Genomic DNA, 24,604 nt, shown 5'->3' on the forward strand with positions numbered 1-24,604 from the left:
AGGACATCTTTGGAACCAGAAGGTGGAAACATCCTGGGTCCCTGAGTCACTATGTGGAGGAGATCTTTTCTACCTGTGTTATACTGTGATGGCAGCAAGAAATACATTTTTACTGGGTTAAACCCTGAGATGTAGGGAATAATTTATAACCCAAACTAGCATTAATTTTGGTGCATTGGGAGTAGTGCACTTTCTATTACATAGCTAATATCCATAGAGGGTACATAGTTTGAACCTAGAACTCCTGGCTTCATTGCCGGTTCTCTTTAAGAGCAGCTTCCTGCATCAGGTAAGAGAGGACAAAAAGAAGAGAGAGAGAGAGGGCACTGACTTGATGTGATGTGAAGAGAACCAGGCCCTCTCACCCTCCCTGGAATGGCAGTGAGAGGCAATGGTTCAGACAAAGCTGGTTCATTTCCCACTTACTACTGTGTTGTCATAGGCAAGTTATTTACGTTTTCTGAGCCTTTCTTCTTACAAAATGAAGATAGTAAGCACAGTAAGTGGCAGAGGCACACAGTAGATAATTAAGTGGTCAAATATTCATTTTAATTACCTACCTCTATCCTTAATCGAATAAGAAGAAAAAATAGGGACTATATGTATAAATGTAAAACCACCATGCATAAGAGCAACACACTAATGTTTATTTTGTAGTAAATAAGAGAATAAGGGAAAATGCCATTGTATATGGAAATTAATATTAAAAAGCATAATTGAAAGAAATAGGAACATTATGTGTCTTTACTAGGTGCTGCCTAAAGCCTTGTAATATCTAGACGAATTTAGGTAACATAATAAAGGGAATGCATCTCACATTGGAATAATTGAGAGTCATTATTTTCAAAAGCAATAGGGCAATCATCAAATGGAAAAAAAATTCTAAAATTATTCTGCTGCTTTATTATAACATCAATATGGAATTTATGAAACATGGTCTATTTAGGTGGCATTGGAACATTTGAGAATGTGGCTGTCGGCATGTAAGACATCTTAAGGGAGGCTTTTAAAAATTAGAATTCCAGAGAGTGTTCAAAATGAACATTAATTATATGATATTCAACTTGTATTACCCTATGTTCATGATAAGAAGTGATTTGGAGTTCTGGAATGAATACAGAGGTGCTTCATCAAATCTCATTTTTATTTTCTAACTAATCACAGTGAGCCCAGAACTATTTAGTCTCTTTACTTAAATGACTTCTGCTCCCTTGACCTTGCCTGCAGCTTTTCAAAGTGAGCCAAGTTAGTTTACAGAGGTGCTATTGTGGAAAGCTTGGTCCACAGGCCTGTGTGGGCCTCTCACTAAGTTCTCACTGAGAACTCTTTTCCAGGACAAGAGCACCTAGCTTGCTTGGGTGATTTGATCCCAAATTGTTATTATGCTTTTGCTCAGTGATTCTGTCTATGTTATCTGGGTCAAACTCAGGAACTCTTGGATTGCCATGTGTATGTGTGTATGAGAACAATGGCGTGCAAAATCTGAAATTTCACAAAACTGGAAAATCTAAGAGTTAGTTTTATTGGGAATGGGTGTTTTCTCCACATTCCCAGCCTGTAGTCTATTGGGTTTGTGTTCATTGTTTGCACCCTCAAGTGGCGTAACTGCCACTTTCTCTGTTCTAATGTCCTGGGTATCCTAGAAAGTGGCACCTTGGAATATATGGTTTTAATTATTGTTATCATTTTCAACACTTATTAGTGTCAGATTCCTCATTTGTAATCTATGTGTAATAAAATAGGGTCAAAATGTGCACATTACAGATTGTGTGTGCAAAAAATGTAGATCTTTATTTTCCTAATCCAATTTCATCTTGCTTTGGATTCTCTAGTTCTGTTGCTAGCAGAAAAACAGACAACAAAAACTAAATTGATCGTTAGTGGTAAATTCTTCACTTTTAGGCAACAGTCTCTTTCTGTTTGTCCTCTCTACCTCTGCTGATGAGGCATCCATGGCTTGTGTACCTCACAGTCTATAGATGGCTAACACAGTCTTTTTAAAAAATAAATATCCAATCAATTCAAAATTTGAACTCTCCAAAAGAGCTGTTCCTCTTCTCTCGAGTTGTTCCTTCTCATCCTGCTTTCCAAGATGCCACCCAGGTGGCAGGGGATACTTTTTGCTCTGAGAAACTGAATATACAAACTGACATTGGCCAGGCTGTATATAAAAATTAGAACTTCAATCAACAGTCTGCAGCAACCTGCCCAGGAAACCAACTCCCTTATCTATAATAAACAGCCCAGGAAGCCAGCCTGCTATGTAAGTCAGACTTAAAGGGAAGCCAGACTGTTATCCTAAGTGACAATCCAAGAACCCAACAATAACTACTGTTACAATCGACCAAAGACAACCAGGACTTGATTAACAACTGATAGCTTCCCTAATTTGTGTACCCACTTCCAATTTAGGACCAGCCAAAGGAAAGCCAAATATATGCACCCTTAATCAATGCCATAGCATGCCTGGCTCTGGTCAGCCGGCCTACAGCTTTTCCACACCAACAGCCTCTAACTGAGGCACACCTGAAGCCTTCCTTTTTTTCCACTACAAAGCTTTCCCAATCCTCTGCCTGACTTTGAGCATCACTAAAACAGAAGTGATGGTGGCCGACTCCCTTGCTATAGCACCATTTCACTGGTCTTTATTTCCACAGCTCCCATAGCATTACTGGGAGGCAACTAATCTAACTGTTGTCCTACTCTGCAGGCACCTATTGACCTCCTGCTGAGGCACAGCGGATGTTTCGGAGCATTGCTTTTGTCCTCTCTACCTCTGCTGATGAGGTATCCAAGGCTTGTATGCCTCACCGTCTATATCCACTTGATATGGTGGGGACCCCATGGTTCTCATGCAGGCCTACAGCAAAGTTGGCTTCACCTTGGCTCTTTTGGCATGCAGATCTTTGGAATTTTAGTGGGATATTCAATCCAGTCCCGGCCTAGGCTTGTGAGCTCCAAGTCTCTGCTAGAAGGTCATCTTATCCCTTGCCTCAGTGGCTCCTTGGCAGAACGGTTTGGACCTCAACTGTCAGCTACCTCCCCATAATCCCTGACAAGTGGGCCTGTCACGTTTGTGCTAAGAGGGTGTAGAGGTGCTCTCCTGCCTTCCCTCCGCCACACCACGACTTTATTCTGCCTTACCTGTCATGTCAGCTCTAGGGCAGCCTGCTAGCCGGTTTTGAAATAGGAAATGGTAACAGATCCCCTTTACTTCTGTTGCTCCTTTATACAATCTGGGCTTTTGTTGTGTCTTTCCATTCCTTTCTGTTCCTTTCCCTTTATTCCCCTCCTTTCCCCTTCCCTCCTCTCTCCTTCCCTTTCTTTCTTTCTTTTTTTTTCTTTTCTTTTTCTTTTGCATTGCTGTCACTCTTAGAATCAAGTCCAAGGAGATTGAGATGCCACTTTCCTGAGACTCAGGATATCCTTCCCTCCCTTGCACAATTGGTCAAATGAGATCATCCCCTGTGTTCTATCTTCATTTTCTCCCTTGTGAATTTCTTACCTCTAGGTGGTTCATTTAATTCTCTTCCTTGGGGCAATCAACCTTATGATAAGAAGTGCATCTAGGGGATCACCAGCTCTACTCACCTTGACATGTAGAAAGTCAGGGAAAATTTCTTCTTTTACAGCCTTCCATTTAGCGGGTCAGCTGTGGAAGCTGAATCATGTTCCTTATCACTCTGCATTGTCAAAGCTCACAACACCACTGTGGAAACTGCTTCATGGTTAACATACGCCACCAATAAAATCTATAAATATGTATTTGGGAAACAATGTTACTATGACAATGTAGTATTTGCCAGAGCAGTAATTATGGTAGCACAAATGTGTTAACGGTTGGTTAGAGAAATCACACCTGTTTCTAAGTGGGTTGCAGTTACTCCCTATCTTTTCTTTGCCAAAATCCATTGCACAGAATACATGTTTTTTGCAGATGAGTTTACCATCAGCACTTTAATCATTTATTGTTTGCTGCGAGCATATAAAAGGCAGAGGGAGTGAATTTTGTTAGGTTTTGTGTGATAGGAAGAAGTTGACTTTGGAAATGTAAAACAGGAGGCTTTTCCAAGCATAAGGGTGGTGTGGGAAAAGAGAAAAGGAGATAGAGATACAAAGTAAATAAAGAAACCAAGAGAAGTGACTGCAAGTGAAAAGTCACCAAAAAGGAAACCACTGCGTAATTGGGAGGACAAAAAGAAGGAGGTAGGAGGTAGTATGAAGGAGTGGTATTAAATAAGAAAAGGCAAAGAGGGATGACAAAGTAGAATAGGACAGAGAGAGATGATCCTGTGAGATTCATTCACTTAGTCATTAGATGAATGTTATGAATTAGAAAATGTTGAGAGGTTAATATCCTTAGAGGGAGAAACCAAGGCTCAGAAGGTCTTGACTTCAAACCAGAGTGTTCTAATTCTGAGGTCAGTGTTCTTTCTATTATCCTGATACTACTATACTCACAAGAGGCATTGATGTATCCTTTTTTCTTGTACATTTTTGTATTTCCTGAATTAAAACCATATTTGAAAAGAAACAGATATATGGGGTTCTCAGAGCTGGAGAGACTGAAAACAACGATTACACTTGATTGGAAGGGAATCATTAGTCAGAATCACGTTCCGCATTCAGCAGGGGAAGTGCTGGGAAGAGGGTCAGGATATGTGAAGGGCATCTTAGGATGAGTAAACACGGACTGTCAGACAGCGAGGCTCTCTCCAGGGACTGGCTTGTTGTCTGGTTGTTTTCTTCCCCTTTGATTCATCAGTAGATGTGCAAGGTTTTTGAAGGAAATTATTATTGGCTGCATATTCTGGTTTCATTATTATTGTGTCTTTCCTCAACCGTAAAGTGTGGAGTGACTTATTAGATCACCAGGCTAACATTCAGTATTTTTATGAACTACACTCTTGATAAAGTATTTTCTGAACAAATTATAGTCATTTTTTAAAGCTGATAAAAATAAAATTTCCTCCCAAAGAAATGATTTTCAACCTTAGTGCAGTGTATCAACCTGACAAATTAACAAAACACGTCAAATAGCACAAAATTGGAGATTTAGAAGCACTGATTAGATCTTCACAGCAAATTTGGTGATTTTTTAATGTAGCAATTCAGTATATTATATAATCTGCAAATGACCTTAATTTAGGGTTCAAACAAAAATAAACTTTTCTTCTGAACTTCCTTAAATAATTTTTTTAAATTGTTCAGTCAGGCCTGTAATCCCAGCACTTTGGGAGGCCGAAGTGGGTGGATCACAAGGTCAGGAGTTTGAGACCAGCGTGGCCAAGATGATGAAACCCTGTCTCTACTAAAAATACAGAAATTAGCTCGGCGCAGTGGTGGGTACCTGTAATCCCAGCTACTAGGGAGGCTGAGGCAGGAAAATCGCTTGAACCTGGGAGGCAGAGCTTGCAGTGAGCTGAGATTGTACCACTGCACTCCAGCCTGGTGAAAGAGCAAGACTCTGTCTCAAAAAAAAAAAAATTGTTCAGAAAGAGCCTGATGGTCACATAATGTGGTAAGAGCCATTATTTAAACAAATCAGGTGTTAATTTCCCCCATGTCTGAATCATCATTTTTATAAATGAGTAGATATTTTCTTTCCATTTCATGTTGTCACTTCTTATTGTCTGTGATAGCTCCATGCTGGTGAAAGGCAAGCTCAACTCCTTTGAATCAAAGCTGGCCTTATACACAGTGGCTTTCTTGCGTACATGAGCACTTTGGAATAATGCGTAATTTGTGTATTCTCACATTCTATGTTTTGTTGTGAATGTCTGTGTAACATTAAGATAAGTCAGCATGACATTACAGAGATTCTATTCTTCAAGATGCAAAATTTTCTTCATGCATTGCCTATTTATTATCTTCTATATATTTAGCATTGTGTACAGTTCAATTGGGGGTCCATGGGGTATTATTAGTAATTACGTAGGTTAGATTTAGTCTCATTTAGGAGGAACATAAAATACAAATGGAAACAAAGAGCTGATGGTTTGAGCCGATGCATACGTAAATGTCAAATCATGTGATCCAGACAATATGTGCCAAGTTGATAACAGGAAGGGGAGCACAGATTGAATTCAAGTAATTTATGGAGACTACCTGGAAAAAGCAAATCCTGAAGAATGCTGAGCAATGAGTCTAGGAGATAGTAATGGGCTCGGTAAATATTAGTTGAATGAGTAAATGAAGTATGAATAGGGAGAATGTGTGGGAAAGGCATGAGTAGCCCAAGCAAGGGATGTTTCCATCAGGCTTTTGATGCTGAGTGGAGGAAAACATGGATTTCCACTTCCCTGGGGCCTTTATTTGCCCCACATGATTACTCTGCTTTGTTACCTGATTTCCAATAAATTTACAAACTCCCACTCACTGCTCAAGAGGCTTCCAAGGATTCCCATGTACATAGTGGTTTACCTTTTAGTAATCACTTTCATATGCATTCTCTTCACTTCATGGGGACTGAACTTACGAAAAGCTATGATTATCCAGCTCTACCAATAAGGGAATTGGAGCTCAGAGATATAAAATGAGCCAGGTGGAAAGTGTATGCAGCGCCTATGTCCCTATCAATTTTCAGTGGGAAGTAACTGAAAAAAGCCTCTGTAGGGACATAAGTTTCATAAGCACTGCATATTCTCTCTCACCTTCCTAGGTTTATAAAGCACATTGCCATATTACAGCCTCTGAGAAGCTTATATTATAAATAAACCTGTTGAAGTTTGTTTAATGCAGCATTTCCCTTAATTTATGGTTGGAAATCTTTTCATCCCATCACCAATTATCAATGTTTCCCAGAAGATCTGAGCATATATTTCAACTTTCTTTAACCCTGAGCGTGGCTCTAGAATCGCTTCAAAGCTTTGCCTTCGCCTTTCTCTTCTACCATTTTAAAAGAATTATGTATGCAGCCACCTTAAAAATGTCCCCTCTCCCATGTGTTAATTTGTCTGACTACTTTTCCTGGGTATTATGGATTGAACTGTGTTCCCCCTCCAAGTTCATATGTTAAAGTCCTACTCCCCAGCACTTCAGAATGTGGCCTTATTTGAAAACGGTCATTCCAGATGTAATCAGTTACATTAAGATTAGGTCTTATTGTAGTAGAGTGGGCCCTTAATTGGATATGACTGATGTCCTTAGAAAAAGGGGAAATTTGGATACAGATGTGCACATGGGAAGAATGCCATGCAGAGGCGGAGGCAGATACAGGAGTGATGCATCTAAAAAGCCATGAACCCTGAAAATTCCAGAAAGGCAGAGACAGCTCAAACTAAGGACCCCCACTAGGGGCTTCCAGATCACATAAAGGTGAGGGACAGAGGGCTGCATTCTTCTGAGTTTTGGGTAAGTCTTTTCAAAGAAGACAATCAGAATATGCATCGATCCCTGTGAGTTCAAGGGATGACTTGAATAGAATGGGAGGCAGATTTACCCTGACTGAGTCCTAGCTTGAAAGGGCCCAAGATATTTTCCTTTTACAAAGCCAGTGCCAAAGATTGCCAGCACATTCCTAGAACTAGGAGAGAAGCAAGGAACAGATTCTCCATCATAACCTTGAGGAGGAACCAATCTTGACCACACCTTGATCTCAGACTTCTAGCCTCCAGAACTGTGAGACAATGGTACAAGCTGCCTGGCTGGAGATACTTTGTTACAACAGGTCCAGGAAATTGTATACAGGGAATATCCTACACTCTTTTCTAGAGGATGTGTCTCTCCTTCCTTTCCATCCCTCCACTTGCAACTTTTGGATTCCTCAGGACTCAACACAAACGTCACCTTCTCCATGATGTTTCCCTTGACCTTCCCTGATAAAGTAATTGCCCACTTTTACTCCTTATTTCCCCATTGGTTTGTACTTTATTTCCCCATTGGTTTGTAAACCCCTTGGAAATAGTCTTATTCCTCTTTGTACTCATGGTCATTAGCAGAACCATGGACATCCTTAGTTAGGTGGCCAAAAAATGTGCATTTGAATGAACAAGTGAATCGTCAATAACTCCCTGGTGTTTTTGCTCCTGACTTATTAGGTGTCCCAGAGCAGTGGAGTAGTGGTCATGCTGGCCCTCTGAGATGGCACAAATAGCTTTCTATAGGGTAAGTCCAAGAGGAGGATAAAGTGGTCATTAGCATCTCTCGACAACCCTTTGCTACAGGCTGAAATGAGATCAGCATGTTATGAGCACGTTGTGATGTCTTACTGCACATGCTCTTAGATGAAAGCACTCAGGCTCCCAGCATCCAGTTTTAATTTTGTATTGATGCCTGAGGGAGTGGAACTGGATATTGTACGGCAAATGCATCCTGGTTTTAATGGGAACATTCAGTACTCTTAATACCTGCCATGGCTCTAATGTGAGATGAAGGAATTGTTAATTAGCATCTTTATTATGGATTTATTTCCTTCTCTCCAAAATGGGAAAAGAAGTGTTGATTTCATAATTATATTGAAAGCAAAATTATCAAACTGTCTTTTATGTAGTATTTGTGAGTTTAGGACCAGAAACTGTGCTTATATCAGAAATAGAGTTCTGGTTAGAAGGACTAAGACTTATGTATAATTGTTTCTTGTTATTTTACTGTGGTGTTCATGTCTGTTTTGTTTTTGAGAAGTGTATTTTGTCAGGGGTATATAGTGGAGTTACAAACTGAAGCACCCTTTTTGTTTTAGGATACTATATTTTATACCGACGATACCTGCTTGTTTTGGTTTGCTCAGTATGTCTACTTTTAGCAGTAGACATCCTGCATCCCAGGACATCCCAGGAAACTCTTAGCCCTAGGGGGTCCTGGAGAGTTCTTCACCCTCTTGGAACCCCAAATTCCAAAATCTGTGATTTATGTACTTTGGTGATATCACAGCTTTTATCAAAAAATATTTTTGAGTACTTATATTGCCCTAGGTACCATGAGACACAGAGAGATAAAATGTAGACCTTACCTTTTGGCTTCAAATCTAGTGAGCATAACATACAGCAAATATGCTCAAAGTCTCAAGGGAATGTAGCGTGTAATTGGGCTTAGAAGGGAGTAGCTCTCTGACTGCTGAACCGGGCAGGAGGTAGCATTTGAAATTGACCTCGCAGGATATGTAAACTTTAGAAAAACAAATATTTGCAGTAGGGAAGAAAATAGAATGAAATATTGCATAGGTTATTATAATTTGTAATCAATTTATTTATTTAGTGCCTGACCTCACCAGATTATAAACGCCTTCAGAGGTTCACATAGCATTTTGTAACTATGGAAAATAATACTACTTCTTTTTTTTTTTTTTTGAGATGGAGTCTTACTCTGTTGCCCAGGTTGGAGTGCAGTGGCATGATCTTGGCTCACTGCAAGCTCTGCCTCTCGGGTTCAAGGGATTCTTCTGTCTCAGGCTCCCAAGTAGCTGGGACACCACCATACCTGGCTAATTTTTGTATTTTTAGTAGAGACAGGGTTTCACCATATTGGTCAGGCTGGTCTCGAACTGACAACCTGAGGTGAACCACCCACCTTGGCCTCCCAAAGTACTGGGATTACAGGCTGGGTAAAATGCCTTGTCTTACTATTTTGTACGTGTGTGGGGTGTGTGTGTATGTGTGTGTCTTTTTCAAAAATTTAAATTGTGGTAAAATACACATAATGTACAATTTATTATTTTAACCATTTTCATGTATAAAGTTCAGTAGCATTAAGTCCATTCACATTGTTGTGCTAACATCATTACTATCTATCTCCAGAACATTTTTCATTTTGCAAAACTGAAACTCGTACCTATTAAATAGTAACTCCCTCATTCTGCTTTTTGTCTCTATGAATTTGGCTACTCTAGGTACCTCATATAAGTAAAATCAAACAATATTTGCTCTTTGTGCTTAATTTATTTCACTTAACATAATGTTGTTAAGGCTCATCTGTGTTATAGCACGTGCCACAATCGCCTTCGTTTTTTGAGGCTGAATAATATTTCACCGTATGCATAAACCATGTTTTGCTTATTCTTTCTTCTGTTGATGGACACTTGAGTTGCTTCCACCTTTTGGCTGTTGTTAATGCTGTTAGGAACATGGATGTGCAAATCTCTTTTTAAGGCCTTTCTTTCAATTCTTTTGGCTATATATCCAGAATATAAATTTGTATTATCAACCTTACAATAAGTAAAATTATAATACAGTGTGTGCCAGTGTTTGAGGTATTATCGATGTGCCATTTCAATATTCTGCCTTGCAGGGCTGGGACTGGGATTCTGTAAACTGACTTGTTATTGTGCTTTCACTATTATTATCATTATTATTATTGTTTTTATCCAAATATAACAGAGTTCTCTTAAATTAGGCAGAGTTTATACGCTTACAGTGTGCTCACTCCCTGACATGAGAAAGGGATCCTAACAAGAACTTTTTCCTGAACTACATTCTGCTAAACAAAAATGGAAACATTGAGTGGGATGTTTCTGAGCACTAAGAACATCTGGAGTGTTAAACACATGTCAGAGGCACGCCCTTCACCATTATGTCACGAATGAAGTACAAGGAAAAAACTCACCTAGTGCAGTAACAGGTACAGAGTTTTGTAACTGTACAACCGAATACTCTAAGCACAATGACAACTTTTATCATCTAGCTTTATGTGGAGTAGGCACTTTTGTTATGTTTTTATATATAATATTGCTGTATGTTTCAGCTGAATATATATTATTCCCATTTTACAGAAGGTAAATGAAACTTAAAGAGAACTCAACTTTGTATACCCAAAACCAGAGCCATTCAATAGTCACATCCTGAACCCTTTTTGTTTTCATCTCTGATACCTAAGCAGCACACGTAATATGAAAGAAATGGTTCAAATATTAAGGTTTTCTAAATGACTGAATTGTAAATATAGGCCTTTGTAAAAAATCACAAAATTTGTGGAGTAAAGTTTACATATAAATATATACACACATATAATTTATAGTATACATACATATCATATATATAACAAAATTATGTGTGTGTGGTAGGGGTGTGTGTGTGGGTGTACATTTTTTACTATCATAGGGCCCCGGACTTGGCTGTGTGATCTTAAACAGAACAGCTCCCTCCAAGTGAGTTGCCTCATCTGTAAGATGGGAATAATAATATCAGCCTCATTGGGGTGTTGTGATGATTAACTGAATTAATCCTTGGAAGGTTCCTGACACAATGCCTGGCACGTCATCAATATTCAACAAATGCTAGTTCTCTCTCCTTCACTTCAGACCCTCAGAGTATAAAGCAAAATGGGATAATGCACATGACTGTGTGCCATAGCTATAAAGATCTATACAAATTTAACATGTTCTTATTACAAAGCTGTATTAGTGTAAAGTCAGAAATCTAAGAAGTTAATTATTCTGAGAACCATGAGGTGTAACTTTCAATTATTAAGGATGATGAGGAAAAACTTTGAATGGATAATCCAAAACAAAGGACCATTGATTTAAACAAATTAGATTGCGTTGTATTAAATGTTATTATCTATTTCAACTCTGATAACCATCAATTAACACACAATTGTTTTTAGAGAGGAGACAACAGAGAACAGTGAGCAGAGAGATAAAGTCTCCTTAACCCAGAGTTCCTTATCTTTCACCAGTGGGGAACTTCCATGACTTGGCTAGACTGAGGGGTCTGGGGTATGACTTGGCTGTTTCTATGGTGTGGTGGGCTTCCTGGGTAAGGGTGTTTAGCTTAACTCACATCTGTCCACAGGTCAGTTTTCACAAAATGTTTCAATCAAACATGATGTGCTGGCCTGTTTGCTCTCATGAGCTCCATTCTGTTCCTTTCCCTGCTTTTGCCTCATATCCTAGGAAAGTACTTTTCCTAGGCTCCCTTAAGACTGGCTTCCCGGTAGCTTTGGCCAATGGGAGACATTGGCAGAAAGCTGGACACCTGGAAGAGGGGGAAATAGGGTAGGTTTTTCCATCTTGCTCAGCTTTGGAACCATCTACAGAGCTGGCAGCAGCTGCATCTTCTTCTTGGTTCTAACACTGGCCAGTAGTACCTCTCTCTAAGTTTCTAACACATACCATGTGCCACCCTCTCCCACAGTTCTGTTTCCTGCTCTTGGACTCTGGGAATGAAGGCTACCCCATCCTCTTGCCATTCCACCCTTAGGTTCATGGTGGTGACTGGATGCTGCTATTCCAAGTTTTATTACAGTCTCCTGTTTGCCATCTCAACTCCTCATCACCTTTGTAACCCATTTCTTTCATTCGATTCTGTTTGTTGAAGGACTTGGAGACGATTTTGTTATCTGACTGGACCTGTGAAATGCATATGAGGGGATCACTCCCCGCCTTAGATTGGTGGGAGGTGGCTCTGTTAGCATTAGCATCTCTGTCCCAGAGCAGCATCCACCGTGCCTTCTCCCCTTCATGCTCCACAGTGGACCGTTCTCATCCTAGCTGTAGGAGACATCATGTCCCTTCCTTCTGGGTGGATATTAAGCAAATACGTCCTATTATTTCTAAAAATCATGAACAGGTGGCCATGCTACACGAGCAGCAGAAGGCTGAGTATTAATAACAGAATTTAGTGAAGTAATCAAATTGAGCTTACAGCAAAATGAATCTGTTATGTATTAATGATATGCAGAATCATTTCTGTCCTACGCTGGGGTATAGGACTGCTTAGAATTAGCAGCTAGCTGACTGACACTATTTTTATTTACTTTTGCAGAACCTAATCAATATTTTCTAGCATTTCTTGTTGCTGTTGTTGTTGTTAATCTCTGTTGGTTTTCTGGCCTTTGTATACAACATTAATGTTAATCTTCTTTCTTCAATTCTCGGCTTATTTTCCTTTCTTTACAGACACACACCAGTCACATGTAAGCTTCTGGTGCTGACACCCACCTGTGCCTACTCCTTCTCCCCCATCCTTAAGCACAAAATGAAAGGCTCTCTGTGTCTCTCGGACACAGAGCAGCAGCCACCGCAGCAGTAGTGCCAATGTCTCTGCAGGGCTTAAATGAAGCCACATCCAAGGTTACCCATGTCATGAGCATCACCTCATTGAATCTTCGTAACAGCCCTGAGAAGCAGATAACATTGCTATTTCCATTTTAAACCGAGTCACTGAGAGGTTAAGTGATTTACCCATAGTCACATACTCTGTAAATGGGAAGAGTTGTCCAACTTCGTCTGACTCCAATAAAAGATGTTCTTAATTTCTAGAGGGAAAATGGCATTAAAGCAGGTAAAACGTGACAACTGTAGATAAAAGATAACTTCCAGATAAAATGAAGCAACTCTTTTCCTTTCATTACCTCTGCCCAGTCTCCTCCCCAGGTCTTACCCTCCCAGGTGATCCAACGGTTACAGCATGACTTAGCACCTGAAGTCTGATCACTAGCATATATCTTTATATGCCATTTCTTTCTCCAGTGAAGTAGAGGCTGCATAGTAATATACTTTGGGGTGAAAGGCAGTTCTTCATGAGCTGTATCCAATTCCACACCTCTTGGTGGCCTAGAGAACTGTATTTCGGACTCTTTCTCCCTCTGTCTTTTTCAGAAGCAGTCTACCAGGGAGTGGGGGAGCTGTCAGCAGACCCACGCTGTTCAGCTATTCTCGGAATCCATTATTGAAGGCAGTCTATTTCCTCCCTCCAATTCAGAGACTTGCCTGTTAGTTCTAAAGAGACGGTGGAGGGCTATGAGTCCCTTAAATTACTTGTTTCTGTGTGAACACGTTTCAGGGAGTACTCAAGGCACCTTATCTAAATACTTTTTATAAGAGACAGCATGAACAAAAGCCCCCAAATCCGAGTCCTCAGGTGCTTTAGTCTTGCTTGCCAAAAGGTAGATTCAAAGGACATCATCCTCCAGCACCTGTAAAGATATTTCCTAGTACCTGGATTTCAACTCCTTTTTTTCATAGAGCCTTTTTCCCTAGCTGAAAGAATTTCTTTGTTGATTGTCTTTCTCTCAGCTTTTCTTTGTTTGTTTGTTTGTTTGTTTATTTATTTATTTTGAGATGGAGTTTCGCTCTTGTTGCCCAGATTGGAGTGCAATGGCGTGATCTCAGCTCACTGCAACCTCTGCCTCCTGGGTTCAAGGGATTCTCCTGCCTCAGCTTCCCAAGTAACTGGGATTACAGGTATGTGCCACCATGCCTGACTAATTTTGTATTTTTAGTAGAGACAGGGTTTCACCATGTTGGTGAGGCTGGTCTCGAACCCTTGACCTCAGGTGATCCGCCTGCTTCGGCCTCCCTAGGTGCTGGGATTACAGGCAAAAGCCACTGCGCCCAGCCCTCTCTAAGCTTTTTTCCTAATGTTTTCTGCAACATCCTAAAATGTAAATGTGATTTTTAAAATTCTGTTCTCTAAGATTATAGTTATCTTTCCTCTTAGTCCATCAATAAACTAAGGTTAAAAAAAATTGCAAAACTATATTTTAAAAGTCAGTTAGTGAGGCAGTTCTTCTTGAAATGTATTTTTTCCCCTTCTAACTTTAAATTGGGGAATTTGTATTTTTAGATCCTAGTTAAATTCTTGGTTTTTTTTTTTTTTTTTTTCACTCTTCAAACCTTATATTTGTAGGATTCAGGGTGGAAGATGCTCTCTCCAAGAGATGTAAAAGTTCCTGTTGAAAACCAGAATGGAACTATAAACCTTCTTGCCTAGAGAGGAGAGAAGCAAGGCAGAGAGATTTACCCTTCCCTTTTTCTTCCCCCCTCCTTCAATTCTGCCTCTGTCTTGTTTCTTTTCCACATCTCTTCCCTTCCTCTTTTCACCTGATCACATTTTTCAAGAACATTATTAATAAGAACATTTAAAAAAGGACTGACATATAGCATCAAATCTGTCAACAGTGGTTATTATATTATACATCTTCAAATATGATTTCACAATGTAATTGTAAGACTGGGTGAGTCAAAACTAGTCTCATGTTGGAACAAATAAAAAAGAAGCTCAATCATCAACACAGGTCAAGCCTTAACAGTTTAAGCGACTACTTTGTAACTCACAGAAAAACCCTGTAAAACATGAATGTAAAACTGAGTTTCAGACACATGAGTCCCTATCAAGCGTCAAGCATTCCTCTGTTTCAAAATCTACTGTGTCTTATGAAAAACTGAATCTCCTTGGGGTCATTCCCATCTATTTTCCTCTGAAGAACATTCTTGTCTGTTTTATTTGGTTAATACATGTACAGTTCCTCACCAGAGAAAAAGAGAAGAAGTTCATCAGAACTAAGCGACTCCCAAGTAGTTGGAGTCCATTTCTAGAGCTTAATCACCTACTTCAAATATGGAAAACTTAGAATTTTCACTCACCCCTTTTATAGACTCGGCAGGTAGAATAGGTCTCATTTCTGGTTCTGTGGCCCCCATCCAGACTCCTCTGTGTGATGTCTTTCACCAACAGAACCAACAGGCCCATGGGGCCTTGCTACAAAAGTCACACCAGGTCCAGAATAAAGGCTGTGCGAACTCGGACTAACTTAGATATGGGCAGCACTGTTTGACATGCAGCCTTCACCTTTGGGGATGCCCTCTTTCTCCACAGTATACAAACCTAGAGTGTTCATTGCTAGGTCTTTTCTTCTCTGGTTTTAGCTTTTCTAGGTAATACCCAAATGCATTTGACTTATGGACCATGCCCTGCCACCCTTCTAGGGAATCTCTGAAATAAATCGTGTCTGTAGCTTAACAACAATTAATGACTTTCCACTTACAAATAACTGTTTTATTTTGATTCATTTTAATGAATATATATTGGCACTTAGCATGTACCAGGCGCTGTGTTGGGTTTGATTATGTAGTAGTAACCAGGTGAATCATCAGTTGTCCTGACTCAGAGGAGAGTCTGGAGTCAAAGCTAGATATAAAACATGAAGTACACAGTAGGTAGATAAGAGCTTTGATAAGGGAGATTGACCAGAGCACATGACTAGTGGAGCCAGATTGTGGAGTTAGTATCTTCCGAAACCTGAAGAGCAGGTAGAAATTAGTCAAGCATCAGAGGGCTTTAAGAATGGAGCACTCTCCATTTTGAGCAAATGAAAAAGAACAGAGCATGTGGGAGGAGCTAAGAGGATGCAATGTAACTGCAAAGCAGAATGAGAAGGGTGGAGTGGTGAACAAAGAGGCAAGCAGGGAACCTTCTTATCATCTCCTTTAACCCAAAGGAACTCTTTTAATGGTGGATATAAGACATAGTTACAGCCAGTGGGAGACAAATTTTGGAAGAAGTGAATCTGTTGAGGTCCCTCAAACCACACTATGTAAGTAACTCCTTGATCTACCTACATAATAGCCAGGCTCTGACACAGACTCTGAGGGCTGCTTAGTTACCACATTCATGCATCTCTCAGCCCAAATGTGAGCAGGTCCCAACACACACCATTCACGTGTGAATGGCCGAGAGAAGGCTTCCCAGATCATAGGTCAATTTCCTAGGCGTGTGAAATCCTGCTTCTTCCCTGACCCTACTGATGTCAGTAGTACCTGTCCCTCCTACAACTCCTTATCAGGAATTCCACCCAACTCACAGGCATAGGTGGCTTTGGTCCCATGTTCTGAACAAAGTGAACTGCCTGCAGTTCATAGCTGAATGTTGCAGCACTTTGTAGTGGGTAGAAGGGAAGGTAAACCACAGGATGTTTGTGTAGCATGGCTGAAGAAATGAGCTGATACAATCAGATCTTTGCTTTCTGTAATCTGAAGTTGGAAATAGAGACGCTGGATGAGTTACTAGTGAAACCAAAGATAAAGTTGTGTTATATATTTAAGTCCGGATCAAGATGAGACCAATTTACATGCAAGTCAAAGTTCAGCAGCAGTTGTTGCAAGGATTAAATAAATTAATTTGTGTGAAATACTTAGAAATTGATGGACATTCAGGATATGCTTAACAAGAAATAGCCAGTATTCATTTTGTATTTTGATACTGGCAGCATGGCTAGAAAAATGCCTTTGGTGGAGAGAGGCACATGGAGAAGATGCATAGAGAGGACTTGGACACTGTGAGAAAAAGGCCAGGCCCAGACCTGACACCATTTTAGTTTTCAAAAAAGCATGCAGCCCTGTATGTAAGCTCTGCCCTTCGGGTGACTTGGGAGAGATTCTATTTTGTTTTGTTTTGTTTTTTCCAGCTAAGTAAGCCCAAATAAGAAACTTCCTAATTCAGAGACTAAATTAGACAAAATGAGTTATCTTCCTAACTCATTTGTAGTTTTTAGGCATAGAGTGTTGTTAGGAATAACGCTCAAAATCCTAAGAAAATTGAACACTCAAAGGATTCTTAGCAAAGCAATTTTACTTCTGTGCAGAGGGGTGCCTCCTTGGCCAGTCGCTGTGAGAGCACACCTGAACAAAGGGGCATGAGAGCCTTTATTCCTGACTCAAGTCCTGCCCCTGTACCCCTTCCCCATTGACCGGGGTCAAGTCGTACAATCTAAACTAATCCCGGTTGGCTAAACATTTGATTTTTTTTAGATAAGGTGGGCATGCAAAAGAAGTGGAGAGGAAGGGGAAAGAGGTGTCTGTAATCAGCTAGAAAGTTAGTCCTCTTTCCAAATAAGGAAAGGAATGAGAGCTGGTACGGATAACACCTGGTACTGTGGTATGCCTGGGCATCTAACAAAGTCAAAAAGGGAAAAAGGAGAAAGGGGGGGGGGGTACTATGAATTAAAGAATAAAAGATTGATCAGATTATTTGAAGAGAAAACTCATCATATCCCACAGTGTCATGTGAAAATAATGAGCTATTGTTAAATCCTAAAAGCCCTGGTGCATTTTTTTGTACCCAAGTGTATGTTAATCTGTCAATTAATTTAATAATTTCAGTGCCTTCCTCATTACACACATGAACTGATAAAATCTGGCCCATGAATTTTCACAGATTCTGCTTATGAAATGTTGGGATAATGAACTAATTGAAAAACTACCCCACCGGCCAATTCTGAAACAAGTCCCTTTGTTAGCTGTGTTCCAGGAGAGGTTAAATACGTATTTGATTGTGTGTGGGTATAACCAAGACACTAACAATAGGTTAAATCCTTTGAAATTTCCAATTAAAGAGAAATAAAGGAAGCAAGAAATTCATAGTAATTATGACACTGTTGTGCGATGCTTTATGAATGGAGATAAAAATATAATTTTATTAAAACTGAAATAAGGATGATGTTCTCAGATTAGAGTCAAAATGCAGTGATGAAACAAGAAAAGCTACTCGTTTGGCACAGAAGGAGTACAGCAGCAGAGGAGGAGAACCAGCGAACTCAAGAAATAATTGAGACCTGTTGTTCAGTCAATATCACCTGCCTCTGCCTCCAAATTATTCATTATGCTTTTGAGTCATGGAATCAATCTTTTGATATCTGAAGTCTGTCTTCTTTTTTAGGTTTATCTTCATTTAAATTACAATGTTGTCATTAAATTTTAGACCTTTTTTTTTTTTTTTTTTTTTTTTTTTGAGATGGAGTCTCGCTCTGTTGCCCAGGTTGGAGTGCAGTGGTGCGATCTCAGCTCACTGCAAGCTCTGCCTCCCGGGTTCACGCCATTCTCCTGCCTCAGCCTCTGGAGTAGCTGGGACTACAGGTGCCTGACACCACGCCCGGCTAATTTTATGTATTTTTAGTAGAGATGGGGTTTCACTGTGTTAGCCAGGATGGTCTTGATTTCCTGACCTTGTGATCCACCCGCCTCGGCCTCCCAGAGTGCTGGGATTACAGGCGTGAGCCACCGCGCCCGGCCAATTTTAGACTATTTCTTGAGGACATTCCTGTTTTCCTGTTGCAGTTGGTTATCACCTTTAAATGAGCTTACCTGTTGAAAAAGTTCAGGGTGAGTTTCTTATCTTTGTTGTCAGAGATGGGCTTCCTCAGTTGTACAGACTTCTGCAGCAATTACACTTTCTTTGTGAAGTTATGAGTATGGAACTTTTCAGTCATTCACCAAAGAAGAGAAAATAGAGCAATGAACTCTCATTTATCAAATAATTTGCACTGTTGAAGTTAACATAAACCTCTACTAGCATTTTGCCAACATTGCTTAATCTACCTCCCAATGTATTGATTTACTGATTTTTGCTTGAGTAATAGAAGCCAATCCCAGACATCTCATTCCATCCATAGATACTGTCACACATGTCCGTGTGAAGAGACCACCAAACAGGCTTTGTGTGAGCAACAAGGCTGTTTATTTCACCTGGCTGCAGGCGGCTGAGTCCAAAAAGAGAGTCAGTGAACGGAGATAGGGGTGGGGCCATTTAATAGGATTTGGGTAGGTAATGGAAAATTACAGTCAAAGGGGGTTGTTCTCTGGCGGGCGGGGCGGGGGTCACAAGGTGCTCATTAGGGGAGCTTCTGAGCCAGGAGAAGGAATTTCACAAGGTAACGTCATCAGTTAAGGCAGGAACCGCCATTTTCACTTCTTTTGTGATTTTTCAGTTGTTTCAGGCCGTCTAGATATATATGTGCAGGTCACGGGGGGTATGATGGCTTCGCTTGGGCTCAGAGGCCTGACAGATACTTTGTAATGCATAAAATGTATCAAATAGTATTTTTAAAAAAAGAAAAAAAAAGAAATGGAAAATTGAAAAATACTGACCTCCACCCCTGCATTCAAGGTATCCAAATTTTACCTTTCCTTCAAGGCCTAGTTCAAACTTGCTAGTCTCCCTCTCAGTAGGGACTGCATCCTCTTACTTGCACATTTGGAAATTTATTTTCTGCTGTCTTGTAACATGTCCTGAATTAACTTGATATAACATTAAATTTTGTATTTTTATTTAACTTCTCAAGAATTTATGTTGTTTCTAAAACTAGAACAGGGAAGCAATGTGGTATAAAGGAAAACACTCAAATTTGGACTCAAAGGCTCAGTTCTAATTGGGATTGTGCCATTTTTACTTAAGTTTTCTGAACTTCAGTTTCTATAGCTGTAAAATGAAGAAGAAACTGGCCCTGTTACATTGCAAGCTACTCATATTCTTACATTTTAATTTGAGTTTATTTTAATAACTTAACTTTTTAATATGAAATTAAAGATGTTTACCTGCATGAATACATTTCAACAGAACCAGAAGAATTTACTATGATTTTTTAACCCAATAAGATAGCGTAAATCACATACACGATTTGTTTATTTAAATGATTAAATAAGATAATGAATGTGAAATGCCTGGCTCACAGCAGACTGCAATAAATGGTACCTGTTATTATTAACTTGGGACCAACTACCTGGAAGCAAGAGCCTATGTCTTCGAAAATTTGATTCTTTCCCCACAGAGCTTAGTCCTGTGACTCACACACAATCAGAAGGACAATTAATATTTGGGTCTTTGACTTGCTGATATGCCAGGTAGAGAAATGTTTATAAATAAGGAAAAAAAAAAAAAACAAAAAAAACCTTTGCGATATAGAGAGTATTTTCCACAATATCTGGAGAGAAATTTCATCTGATTTGGAATCATAGGTTGAAGGACTAGACACGACCAGGATGTGTCCTGAGACTCAAGGACAAATCCTTATGCTAGCCACACGCAAACAGGGGATTTTGAAAGCTGCCTCCAGCAATATAAAAGAATCTCAGAGCTGTGACTCAGCACAGGGTTATAACACTCTGATTTATCTTTCTCTTATCTCTTCCTCAAGGTCTGAAAGAATCTAATGCGCAATTTAGCACTAAAACTAGACAACCTCCGCTAGGCTCTTGTGTTCCGGTAATCCTCTCTCGAACCTGTGAGCAATTTCCAAAATCCTGTCTCTTTCTTCTAGCTCTGGTGTAAACGTCTTAGAAAGACTTGTAAACCAGAACAAGAATTTAAATAATCTGCCAGGTCAGTGTGCTTGCATGGACTTTTGAAGTTTAGAAAGATGTATGTATGACCAGAGCCTCAAAGAGCCAAGCAGGATGACTGGAGGTTGCTCTGTTTCCAAACACCACGTCTGCACCTAGGGACAATGAAAGCAGGTTTAATTGTCAGGATCTCAGGTACTCTGATCCTGCCTACAGCCCATCCTCTCCCAGGAACTCAGAACCCTAAGCTCTTTCTCCAAGAACTGCTGGGAGGGGCCCCTGGATTTTCCTCAGGGATGGAAGGCCAGTGTTGCCTGGCTGATGACAAATAGCTATTTGGTATTATTAACAGGTATCAGCTGAGGTTGGCAAAACCTTTCTCCTTCCTTCTGCTCCCTTGTCTGTCAATATTTATTGATTCTCCATAGCGTTTAGGCTGAATTTAACTCCCCATTTTTTCTCTTCTCAGACTTTCCCTGTTAACAGGGTCATCCTCCAATTCCGAGTTGAAAAATGGATCCCCTTTCCTTCCAAAGCAGGGAAACTTGACTACAGGCGATCACATTTTTAAAAAATGTGTTAAGAATCACAGCAGTTGTCCACTGTTGACAAAATGCTCAGAGGACAGAGAGGTGTGGGGGCTTGTGAGAAAATCCACAAGTCCATCATGAAGTCCATCATGGCAGTTAACTTGAAAACCAGGGATGACAATGTGGGTGACACCTCCTTCTTAGAGTGTCCCATCACAGAGAACAGGGGTGCCTTGATCTGTACGGCATCCAGCATTATGGTGGGGCCTATGGTAAGCATTCCGAGAAACAGGGAGAGCATGTAGCATCACTGGCGAGAGGCGAGATGAATGAACTTTCTGTTCATTTTGGAATGCAGACAGAGGTAGGAGGAAGTAGGTGGAAATGAATCAGTGAAATAAACCGGCATCTGCTCGCACACGGAGCATGCCGTTTCCTGACATGACTCACTGCCCAGCTCCTCCTGCCGCCTGTGACTCATCATGCAGAGAGGCCGGTTTCTAAGGAGACCACTGAGGGCTGGGCAGTAGCCACCTGTGTAGACACGGTGCTCACGTGGCCGTGGAGCCCGTTATCTAGAAACTCATTGCTTTAAATGTCATTAGAGAGACAGAGAGAAAAATATTTCTTAAGGTTATTCTTGAGGTTATTTACAGACACACACCTGCTAGGAAGGAATAAAGTTCTCTGTTTGTCCAAAATAAGCAATTGATCCATGTTTTGGCCAACAGAGCTGTGCTAAACGCGGGGCACATTTGGAATGACTGGGGGAGAGGGGAAGGACCCAGGAATGAAAAAGAGAAAAATGGAATTGATATTTCAAAATAAAACGCAAGTAAGTCTATGACATATAATTACATAATAGTGGCTCACATGTTTAGTACTCCCTGTATGATGGACACTGCCAATAAAAGATCAATAAGCCCGGTTCCTCCCCTCGCAGAGCTAGTAGGTCCCAGGACGGTAGAGACAGCGAGCTTCTCAGAGAGCAGCTTTTCTGCAACTCATGGAGAGTAGAGAGAGAAGTTAATGTACCCAAAGTAAGAGACGCAAATAGCACCTACAGGAGCCTTTCCGCTCTCAGGCCACCCAGAATCTCAGTTAGTCCCATCCAATGGTGTAGAAGCTCTCATCTAACTTGGTTCATTGAATGAGTTTGAAAATAACGATAATACTGTTTGTCAGTAAAAAGATGCTGGCAAAATACTCCAAAAGTTTCTGCTCTTAAAGAGTTAACTACTTCCCCTGAATACCTATTTGTATTTTTTAATAGTTTCAAAATACTTTATCACAGGCAATGGAAAAACAACAACAACGTCAACCTAGCCAGCGTCAAAATTATCATAAGTTCTGAACTAATGAATTTTAAATTTTAATGAGCTTTTATTATGTATTTTGTACCCTTAATTTTTTTATGCCACTGACACTTTTCATCAAAAGGGCATGAAAACATTATGTGTTTTTAAAGGGTAAGAAAATTCTGAGGTCTTATTTTCCTTTTAACCTTATGTTCAATAAGCTCACATCCTTGCAAAGGAAGTACATAATTCTACCATAAAAATCAGCCTTTCATGGATTCAGTTTTTAAGAAAGTCTAAAGTAAATTTATCTGAAAATAAATCTTCCTGAGAAAAAAATACATTTTTTCCTGGAGTCATTTTAAAAAATATGACTTGCTATTATAGCTGTATGAAGGAGTATCTGAAGTACTGACTTCTTAGATTCATTCCTTTACATTTTCCTCAGAGTTTTGAAATTGCTCTCTATTGAACAAGCCTTATTCTCTGTGCAGAGGAAGCTTTTTACACCTTCTACAGGCCTGGAAGGCAGCAAGAATAGATCTCTGGATCAGATTGTTTCTCTTTCTCCCTCCCTCCCTCTCTCCCTTCCTTTCTTCATTCCTCCCTTCTTTTTTCCCTTCTTCACATTGATAAGCAGTTTTGGAACCCCAGAGTTGACCACATATTTGCTCTTCTAGCTTTACTCTGGGTTTCTTTGGAGGATACATACAAAGATGGTGTCTCAAGGTTCCTGGAAGAGTCAAGGCAGAGAAGATCCTCTATACATGAAAAGGAGGCAAAGAAGACATGGAGAAAGATGATGTCTTATTCTTAGTTACAAGTGTCACCAAATTAGTAGCGAGAGGATCATACATTTACAAGACCTGAAGATGGTACATGCTCCTGGGGGTATAGCAGGGTGGGCAGGAAGGAGGCAAGTCGAGACTCAAGTACGTCTCTTCAACACACTTAGACTTTAAAACTCCATTTCACCTGGCAAAGTTTGCCATAGATATGGTTTTGTGAGAAATAAAAAGACGAGAGTGGAGCCAGGAAAAGGAATAAAATTATTGGAGTTTCCCAGAGCTAGATATAGGCTTTAAGTTTCAGGGATAAAGGGGAAGAGATAATTCTTCACATTCATTTCTTCATTCTTTTGCCCAGTTCAGAAGTTGGGAAAAATGAACCAATTGATGGCCAAAGATCAAATCTAGAACAAAGAGCATTCACTCTATTTTTTTAAGAAACATGAGGATAGAGAATGAATCGCTTAACAAGGGCTCATTAGATGATCAAGAAGTAGGTCTCAATCCTAATATGCTCCTGGCTTTGTGCTAGCCAGGCATCCTCCATCCCCAAGGAGCTCATGGCGTAACTGTGCAGACATGTAAAAATAAAAAATAACAGAATGCTACGAGGACAGAGAGAGGAGGCCTGTCCTTTTGGAAAACTTTGGGGAAGATTTCAGGAAAATTTGATAGATTTTGGAGTATGGCTTTGAACTAGGTTTTGGGATCTAGGTAGTTTTACCACTAAGAAAAGAAGGTTAGGTCGAAGGAGAGTTATCAGGAACTTTTCTTAAAGGAGAGAGTTATGAAAATGCACAGTTTCCAGAAAACAGGGAATAGGTACTGTAATTAAAAACATAAGTTGTGGTGGAAGTTATGGCTAGGTGATAAAAGAAGAGGCCAACAATGTAGAGGCCATGATGCAAGATGTGTTGATAGAGGCTGGCCATGGACAATAGAGCCATTAATTTACTTTTTCGTTTTAGGGGATTGGTGGAGTGGGGATGTGGTGGGAGGAAGAATCATCAGTAAGGATCTGCGGTCAAGTGTCTATTTCAGACAGCTGATTACAGGAGTGTGGAAAATGTGTGGGAAGACTACCGATTCTTTAACTGTAGCTCCCTGTTGTAGGTTGAGTTCCTGAAAGGAGCCTATGAGATGGAGATTTGCAGGTAGGAAGTTTATTGGAGATTGCTCTAGGGTGCAGGCAGCAGGAATAGGCAGAGGGAGAAGTTG

This window comes from Papio anubis, chromosome 15, assembly GCF_008728515.1.
Source record: "Papio anubis isolate 15944 chromosome 15, Panubis1.0, whole genome shotgun sequence".
Classification (NCBI taxonomy): domain Eukaryota; kingdom Metazoa; phylum Chordata; class Mammalia; order Primates; family Cercopithecidae; genus Papio; species Papio anubis.